The sequence below is a fragment of the Urocitellus parryii genome, chromosome 5 (assembly GCF_045843805.1).
Source record: "Urocitellus parryii isolate mUroPar1 chromosome 5, mUroPar1.hap1, whole genome shotgun sequence".
NCBI classification, from domain to species: domain Eukaryota; kingdom Metazoa; phylum Chordata; class Mammalia; order Rodentia; family Sciuridae; genus Urocitellus; species Urocitellus parryii.
In genome coordinates this window covers 144,679,662-144,690,211 of record NC_135535.1, presented here as the reverse complement: position 1 = coordinate 144,690,211, position 10,550 = coordinate 144,679,662, and the positions used below count along the sequence as shown (strand labels likewise).

The following is a 10,550-nucleotide window of genomic DNA, read 5'->3' as shown; positions in this document are numbered from 1 at the left end:
ACTAACCAATTAAATACAAATGTAATAGTTTCAGTTTTTTAACTAAAAAGGTGATAACTCTCAGTATAGAACCACTTTGAAAATGTATGGACTGATTATTCTATTCACTAAACTTTACTCTAGGAGTAATTCTTCAGTTGTTCTCAGTGAGTAGGAAGAATGCTAACCAAGCAGATATGTCAGAAATCCATCTTTAATCACTTATATCAAAACATTATTGTAGTTATTAAGCCTAGTTTTCCTACTGCCATTGTTGAGTAATTTATGTAACCATGCATCAATCTCATCTTGAAAATAACTGGTTCCAAGTATGAAATGTTCTTAAGTGGGCCAACTCCTGGAACATTCCAATTCTAAGATACTCACACTGTGTGACAGATTGTCAGAGCCAATCTGTCTCTATATGGATTCAATCACTTACAGGAAATCATTTCTCCCCCCTGGGGAGAAATTTATCTATCCCAGTCTCTCTCTAATAATATATTAGGCAAGGTTCCAAGGGTTGCTGGTCAGAATTAGTCATACAGTGCATTTTTAGCTTTCAGGGTTGTCTACTGCTATCTTTCACTTTGACTTACCATCTTCAGAAATCAAACCCTGCTGATTCTCATTCTAGGTACAGAGCTCCCAATGAAGACAGCATCCTCATTGGAAATCAGCAAGTGCAAGTCAGAGTATCTCATTGTGATTTTGAATAGCAGGTCATATATGAAACCAAAGTTTGCTTTGTCTGGCTATATTAGTCTAGTATGTCTGGCCTGGGTCTTCTGGTAGAAATCCTGAGGTCTCTGGTTAGACCTCAGTTTTGTCAACTTGTACAGTGATAAGCTGTCTGATGTCAGCTTGCTGCAAATCTTGACACCCTGTAAGCTATGTTTTATGTGAAACAACTGAATTTCGGTGAAAATCTACTCGGATGTATCTTGAATGGTGTGAGTACTGAAAAACTGGGATAAATTTAGTTTATGTAAGTTATACACTTCAAACATTAAAAGGCCATCCTTTGTTTCATCTCCCCAGAATTCTCCACTTTGTCATCTTTTTCTGTCCTCTACATGGATGATCAGGCCAGAGAGAGATGTTTCTACTGTATTGGAAGGAATGATAGGGAGACTATAATTGGGAGAGACCTCAACACTGCCTTTAATTCTACCAATGCAATGAAATATTTTGTGGAAGAAGGAATGTTTTTCTGAAAAATCAACTGTACTAAATACCAAACACGCTGATACATACTTCTTTAGAATCTTATGTTTTGATCTCATAAATCTAGATAATACTAAAAATACATTTTTTACATGATATTGCATTACCATGCTAGCTTAAGTAGCATAGGTAGATTAGTTGTAGCAGGCACATACTAGTCTTCAGGTAGAATGTATAAAGACATTAAACATTTCTCTAATTTTATTATCATATTTATAGATAGTGATGTGTTGTAGGTTTTTTCTTTTTTTAAAATATAACAGGATAATGAACCTAAGTTTACCTTACAAATGTAAAGAAAACCCAAAGAGGACAGTTTCCTTTCTACCATGTGCTGGTACAGATTTACTCATGCTTTTGTTTAATAATGTAAAAACAAACAAACAAACAAAAAACACACACACACACAAGGAAGCTAGACTTCCTAGGCTAATTATAAACTGGCAACTTCCATGCTTGCTTGCTTACTTGAAGTTTCTCCTAACCTAAATTGTAAATGCTAGAGAAAAATCTAAGACCCATGTTTTAATATATAAAAATATCCAATTTGTCAAGATTAATGAAATTAAGACCAATCATGTTAACGTTTTCATTTATCATTTGTAGAGGTATTAATCTAAGCATTTTTATCTTAACATAAAATTTTATGGTTAGAGCTCTCAGTAAACCAGAAAGGGGATAACTGGATTCACACATGTGTATGAAACTATGAATGAAAAAGAATAAGTAATGTTAGAAAAAGTAGTCTGGAAACCAGGTGTGTGTGTCTGTGACTAGAAATAAGTCAGACATAACAATTAAGGCCTTAAAGCAGATTTAGAACACTGCAGTGTTAGAACCTATGATAATCTGCCCATGAATTCAACCCTTAATAATAATCAACCTATGATAATCATCCAAACTTTCTTAAATGGTAATATTTACAATCATTTGCAGTTCCTAAAACTGATAAATAAGGAAATGAAAGAAACTCTTTAATGGTCCTTTTTACACTTTCCATTTGTTATGTTATTGCTGGTGTTATGCTATGAAGATCTATGTCTGTGTTCTCAGATAATTATCATCGATATTCACATTGCCCAGGTTAAAACCTGAAGCTTAGAGAAGTTAAGTAATTTGTTCTAGGACTGGCACCAACTATATGGTTAAATAGATACTAAAGCAACGAATTCTATTAACTTTCTAGTATATCACAAAATATTGATAATTGTCTCCATAGACATGCTCATTTATTTGTTAATTTTTGAGATCTTTTGTAACAAAATCCAAATGTGATACAAAAAATACTCTGAATACTAGCACTTCTTTAATTATATCATATAATTTCATTTCTTTCTCTTAATTAGTTTTTAATTTTTTTACCAAAAAAGTACTTAAAAAGTTATAGGTTAGAAGATAAAACATCTAATTCCAGCCATTTAACCAGTATTTTCAGTGACCTCAAGAAAAGTCTCTTTCAGATTTTCCTACACTGTAAAAGAAGGTATTTGAATTAGAATTGGAGGTTTCCAGTTCTGGATACTCATTAGAATTTAGGATGAGGATCACTTTAAATGTACTTGTAATAATGGTATGCTCTTTGCTGGATGGGGGGAAAAAGTAGAAAAAAAATTCACTCATAAAGTCTTTATGAGTGAAATGACATCTGAATTTAACTTCAGAAAGACTTCAAAAAGAACAGGATAAGAACAAAAATAAACACATTATAAAGGAAAACAGAAGGGAAATGAAAGAAATGTGGGACAAAAAGCATAATATATAAAATTAAATGATGTTATAATGGTTGAGTTGTCACATAGTAGTTCTTTCTCCCTGCATATGCATATTGTTGAAATTTTCCACAAAGATACACAACAAATTTCCTCAAGCTCCAGTTTACCCTTTCTAGAAAGGCACATTAAATACTCTGAGTCAATAGTTCCCAGAGTATGGTATCCAGAGAACTGTCATTATTAGGGCATTTATCTGAAATGCATATTATTAGAATCCCCCCCACACACACACATCGATGGTATCAAAACCTCTGAGGGTAAAGCCAGCAATCATCATTCCTAAAAACCCTCCATAGGATTCTGATTTATCCTTAAATTTGAGAGTTACTATTCAAGCTTCATGTTAAAGCAGGCTAAAGTTCAAGGTAAGAAGAGGCATACACAAACTTATATTTTGCAACATGGTACAGACTCCTCAAATAAAAATAAGAAAAATAATATTGTTTAGAGGATTAAATGGCATAACACATAAAAATACATGAGAATATTCCTGACATAAGAATTAAATGAGGGGCGGGCCAGTGGAGCTGGCAGCCCAGGCACGTGATCTGCGACCGGCTCTGTCGCTTGGTGGCTGGGTCTGTCTGTCCATCCAGGGGTGCCATCATGGCGAATGCGGCCAGTCAGGTGCTCCTGGGCTCCGATCTCACCATCCTGTCTCAGCAGCTCATGTATGTGAAAGTGCTCGTCCAGGTGGGATATGAGCCTCTTGCCGCAATCATAGGATGAAATATTCTTGGGCGGCAAGTATGTCAGCTTCCTGGTCAGCATACGCTCAGCATATTGCAAGCATGGATGGGAGGTGTGGGTTGTTCACAGGCTCAACTCCAAGACTGTGTTCAGGAGTCCTTGGAACTGTTGTCCATAAGTTTCACAGCATTACCAGGAATTTGACAAGGTTGAGGAGTTAGGACCTGCAAATGGACCAAAAGAAGGCTCATCTTCCTTTGACCGAGTTATCAAAGACACAACTGCTGCTACTCTCATCACACATCCCTTCCATGGGATCACTCTGAGATCTGTGGTACAGTTTATTGGCAGAGATTCCAAGGACTGTGGACTTTGTGACTCCATAGTAGCCATCTGTTGGGAAGAGGGCATTCTAGGATTTTTTTGTGGGTCTAATTCCTCACCTCCTAGGTGACATCATTGCTTTGTGGCTCTGTAACTCACTGGCCTAACCTCATCATTATCTATGCACTGGACACCGAGGTTTCCACCATGAATGAAATGAAAAATTACTCCCAAACTATCATAGGATTTTTTTTGCCAGTATGTGGACGTATCCCTTTGTGCTTGTATCTAACCTTATGGCTATCAACTGCTGTGGGCTTGCTGGTGGATGCCCTCCTTATTCCCCAATATATAGTTCTTGGATAGATTGCTGGTGCACGCTACAGAAAGAGGGAAATAGGAGCCCAGGAAATAGCTTGTTTTTCTGGAAGGTCCCCTTTGGGAAGACTTATTGTTGTGACCTGAGAATGTTAATTTGAAGATGTGGGACAGGGACAGTGATATTTCTATAGTCCCAGATGCACAGAATTTTGGGAGAAAAATGTTGATTTCTATACAGTTGGCGTGCTTTTTTAATAATCATTTAATCTTGGAAAAATGGGGAAAAAAGAATTAAATGAACACTGATTTTTTTATTTATTCTGTTCATATATACTAGTTTACAAAAGTCATCTGGATTTTACATAAAAAGTATGAAAATTAAATCATCTATTTACCAACTTTCTACTATGATTTATTTTATATTGACAACCAAAATATTCTGTTTATCTGAAATGAAATATGTTAATGTTGCCTACAAAAGGACACTCGTAGAAATTAAATAGCAATAAGTCTTGACCACATTATCTTGCCTGACATAAACAAAAATTTTATTCCTTTCATGATTTCAAAGAGTCTCAATACCTTGTAAACCACTGATTTTTGTTGTATAGAAGAGTAGAATGTCATTTTTTTAATGTTTAATCAGTTCTATAATTATTTCAAAGGACAAAATTTTCACTGAGTGCCCAGACCATTATCTATTCCAAAATATTTCAGCTAAAATGTTCCTTAGATTTATTTTAAATGTTTATCTCTAATACAGGGTTATATGAACTCAAGAGTTGAGCCAAAGGCTACATCTTAATATTAAAGTTTTAATGGCTTTTTCAGGTAAAATGCAGATTGGTTGCTGCTATTATTTTGGGTGGTCATCCAGTTCCATCATTAATCAGCTATGAAATGTTAAACTCTATGAACTGTAAATTTCTTCATCATACTAGGAGAGTTTGGCTGAGTCACTGCAAAATCTGAAATATTCAATAACTTTAATGGAGAAGACACTTGACCTTTTCTTCTAAATCTGTCAATGACTAGTTTTATGACTTGGATGAGCCATTTAATCTTTTTAAACATCAATCATCACACATATAAAAGAGAATGGACCAGATAAACCCCAAACTGCCTTTAAACTGTGTGTCTTTGTGTATACATTTTACCTGGGACATAGAATTCGAGAGTAAGTTCCAGAATATCTCAGACAAAAGGTAGTTTAAAAATGGGGGTAGCTCTGCACAACAATCAACTCAAAATGGGTCAAAGACCTATTAATTAAATCTGAAACTATGCCACTCCTAGAAGAAAACATAGTATCAACACTCCACCATATAGGCATATGAAACAACCTCCTCAATAGGATCTCTGAAGCTCAAGAAATAATGCCAGGAGCTAATAAATGGGATAGCATCAAATTACAAAGCTTCTGCACAGCAAAGGAAACAATCAGGAATCTAAACCAAAAACCTGCAGAATAGGAGAAAATCTTTGCTAGCTACTATTTTGACAGAGGATTAATATCTAGCCTGTATAAAGAATTCCAAAAACCTTACACCAAAACATCAAATGACCCAATTAATAAATGGAAAAAAGAATTAAATAGACACTTCTTAAGAAATACAAATGGACAACAAATATAAGAAAAATGTCCAACATCATTAGCAATTGGGGAAATGCAAATCAAAACTACATTGAGATTTTATTTCATATCAGTCAGAATGGCAGTTATCAAGAATCCAAATAATAATAAATGCTGGAGAGGATGTGAAGAAAAAAGAACACTTGTACACTATTGGTAGAATTGTAAAGTGCTACAAGCACTGTGGAAATCAATATTCATGTTCTTCAAAAGGCAAGGAATGGAGCTACCATGTGACCCAGTTAACCCTTCCTTGGTATTTATACTTAAGAATTAAAGTCATCATACTACAGTAATATGTGCATGTTTATAACAGCAGAATTCACAATAGTCAGATATGGAACTAGCCTAGGTGTCCATTAGTAGATGATGGATAAAGAAAATGTGGTATCTATACACAATGGAGTTTTATTCAGCCATAAAGAAGAATTATGTTACTTTCTGGAAAATAGATGGAACGAGACACCATTATGATAAGTGAAATAAGTCGAACTCAGAAGGCTAAGAGTCATATGTTTTTCTTATGTGAAATCTGGAGAGAAAAAAAGAAAAGAAAAGGTGGAGGTGGATATTATGGAAATCAAAGAGAGATTAGGGAGGGAGTGGAGAAGTACTGGGGAGTATATTGGCCAAATTATATTTGTTATGTGTATGTACAAATATGTAACAACAAATACCACCATTATGCACAAATATAATTCACCAATAAAAGTGGTTGAAAAAATGGGTGGTAGATTGTATGAGCTTTGATTTCCTTGTTTTGGGAGCAGTAAGTTATAGCTAGCCAGACAATAAGGTTATCATGATTCATGTATGATTTAACTCAATATAGCAATGGTTGGGTACATATCGAAATATATGATCATACACAGACACATTGCTCAGGACATACACATTCCTTTGCTTAGTCAGCAGAAAGGAACTATAAGCAACAGTACACCTATAGCAATAAACAGATTCCCATTCTAGGGCTCTCTGGAATGTGATTTGAAACCACTCTTGGAAACTAAATAAATAAACCCCGATCTTGTTTGCTAATATCATTCACCAATTAAAACAACCAAGATTCTTTGGAGAAATTGCTATTTCTATGATTCAGTCAGAAGTTGTACAAAATGAGCCAGGAGAATCTAATTTTGTTAGGGAATATTTGAAACAATATCCAGAATTATGAGTTTCGGTAGAGTCAGAGGCCACCTGAAAGAGCTCCTAACAGCCAACGCTAGAGGGATTTAAGCAACAAAATAAAGTAGTATTGGATTTATAGCCTAAGGTGATATAAATAATTGAATAAATAATTGAGTAAATTAGAAGAAATAAACCTCTCATGTAGAATCATAAATAATTTATGTATTTACTCATTGCTCAATAGAGAGAGTTAAAGTACCTATTCCTTAAGTGTGGGCTATGCATAGTCGAGTTCTTCCAAAGAGTATAGAGTGAAAATAGGTAAAAAGAAAAACTTTCCAGTGGCTAAATTGACAAATTGTACTCCAGCCAAGTGATCAAGGTCAATATCATATAATGTATGTACTCTTGATATACTATGATGTAAGTGGTACTTTAACTCTGTGATCTTCTTCCTCACCTTTCTTTTTTTTGGGGGGGGTGGTTTATTGGTTGTTCACAACATTACAAAGCTCTTGACATATCATATTTCAAACATTAGATTGAAGTGGGTTATGAACTCCCAATTTTACCCCAAATGCAGATTGCAGAATCACGTTGGTTACACATTCTTCCTCACCTTTCACAACACAAAATGAATCATGGGGAAAACATTTTTAAAAATTGAGAAAAACTACAAAATACCTGATCGCTATTCTTCAAAATTGTCAAGGTCTTGAAAAATAAAGTCTGAGAAACTGTCCTATCCAAGATGATTGGAAGCAGATATGATAACTCAACAGACTGTGGAGTCTTAGATGTGATACAGTAACAGAAAAAGAAAGGCACTAGTTATAAATTAAGGGAATTTTAATAAAATATTAACTTTAGTTAAAGATAGTGTATCAATATTGCTTCAAGGGTTATGAAAAATGCACAATAATAAAAATATTTTACATTCAGAGTATAAAAGCTGAAAGTAATCTGTACCCAACTTTTCTATATTCTAAAATAAAAATATTATAAAATTTAATCCTTTAAATATGATGACTGAATCAGAAATTATAATTTACTAGCATTTTACAGGACATTATCATACTTTTTCTCAATGTTTATTTTTTAATTCAGAATATAGTTTTTTTGATATTTGACATTTTCCTTATAACTTTAATGATAGGGCTATAATGCTGTTTCAAATGTTGACATGATGATATAAATAACAGTCGATCAAAATTGAAATGCATTGTTCAAGAGGTTTCAGTGGGTACCTTAATGATCCTCTCATGAAGATAGGAATGGAAAGACAGTTTTACAGGATGCTATAATTGTCACTTTAGAATTGCAGGGGAAATCTATTTCAATAAAAATTGGAAGATTTTGTAAACTTTCTGTACGGACTTCACATGTTTCTATTTTTAACTTTATTCATGACTGTCTTATCATTACATTTGAATTTTATTTTATTAACCATGTCTTTATGTCTCCTAGGAGTGACACAATTGCAAATGAGGAATAGCAAAGATTAGATGGTAAATCTGACTGCAACAGAGGCTTGATTTAAAATTTAGTAGCAATATTTGATTCCGAGGACTTGTTATCTTTTAAAATAAAGTAAAAGTAGCAGTAGTTTTTGAATAGCAGTAGTTTTCCCCAGCTTGTCTGAAGTAGTTGGTTTGCTAAAATATTTTCAGTGTCCCCTCTATCTGTCTCAACTGACAGCTCTTCACTTCACCTTCCCTGCTCTCAGACAGCATGTGGATGAAGGAGTCTTACTCTCCTCACCCATTCACTTTCTCAAACCCTCAGGGAAGCCGAAATGTCAGCTTTTGACTCTGAAAAATATTCATTCATCACATGGAGTTCACTTCTATTTCATACTCTTCTTCCTTGAATTGTTTTCTAAACAATATAATAATTCTAGTATATATGCTATTATAAGAGAGGAATTAGTCATTACTTTTAGCTGTAGTCTTTCTTAACCCAGTTAAGTGATCTCTCAGAGTTATCATTCAATGTAAGAATGTATTACTGATGATCTCTGATTTTATTATTTAAAAGAAAAACCAATATAGCTTGCACATTTTGCAGTGTCTCAGCTCCTAAAGATAGGGGAAACATTAAAGTTTAACACATTTTTATAAAACTATATATCAATATGTTGGTTAAATTTTATTTAAGAACAGATTGACTCTATTGTAAAAAACAAGCATACCATAGTATAACATAGAAACTCTATCTTTCCTCTCATTTATTTTCAATTTTTAGTAAAAATGTAGTTTTGGAGGGTATGGAGTTTGACAAGTTCTTCAGCGATATCTACTCAGTTTCTAAGAGTTTCTAGAGTCATAAATCCTGAATGTTATTCTATATGTATGTCATTTCATTATTAACACACCTTTAGCTTCTAAACACATTAGAATCTCAAAACACCTTTAGTTTTATGTAAAAAGCCCATAAACACCTTCATCTATATAGATGGAACATCAAATCTTATCTGGATTTCAGTGGTGCATGGAATAAATGAAGATATCAATTACCTTGGGAATAGGAAAATCCAAAGAAAAGGCAGGGGTAATTGATATCTGGGAGAGGGTCAGAGAGAGAAAGAACGATGTTGATGAAAATTAAGTCCTTAATTAGAAAAGGGTCAATACGGAGGAGTTGTTGCAGGTCTGAGTAATTACAAAATTAAATGGAATTCATGATGTGTTTTTGGTTTTATAATTTGAATATTTGGAAATTTGGCTCATATATTGCCAGTTATTTTCCCAGATATTACCCCATAGTCAAAATATATTCAAGAGAAACATAGGAGACTTATAAATATCTGCAACTTCCCTATACCATAAAGAGCTCTTCATCTATTATGAAATATTGTGAGTTGAACTCTCTATCTTTCATTATGCTATAGTTGACAGGCAATATGTTAATATGTTCCAATATGTCTAGAATTTACAGAATTTTCTGACAGTGAAAATTTTCCATTTGAACAAAATATTCTATGCAGCCCCAATGTATAACATAGATAAAAGAGTAGTTTGAGTGAAGCTGGGAATATTCAGAATAATTCTGACTATGTTGCCTCCCTAGTAGCCTTTGCAGTGGAACCAGGTAACCATGGGGAATTCTAGGGCTCTCTGGAATGTGATTTAAAACCACTCTTGGAAACTAAATAAATAAATCCAGTCAACAAAATATAACGATTTTTGGATGATATTTTTTAAGTTTTTTGCAAGTCATTTGTAAGTCCTTGGAAATCACTTCACTTCCCCCAACACGGTAATTTTAGTGATAAAATAATGGCACAAGATTAACAAAAATCAAGTATCACAAAATAGTTGAAATGAGTCAGTTTCCCATTTAATTTCCCTCTTCTAATTCCCACATATATTAATAGTTCTAATGATTTCATTCAAAAGTATCCCAGCACATGCTTGTGTCTGTGCACACCCACCCATGAGCTTCTTATTTACCCAAGTGAGAAAGTAAAAATCACT

At 33.8% G+C, this 10,550-nt stretch overlaps 1 pseudogene; it reads left to right on the top strand.

Moving 5' to 3' along the window:
* The first annotated feature begins 3,584 nt into the window (after window positions 1-3,584).
* LOC113185918 (mitochondrial carrier homolog 2 pseudogene) lies at window positions 3,585-4,524 on the top strand (annotated as a pseudogene).
* Window positions 4,525-10,550: the final 6,026 nt, after the last annotated feature.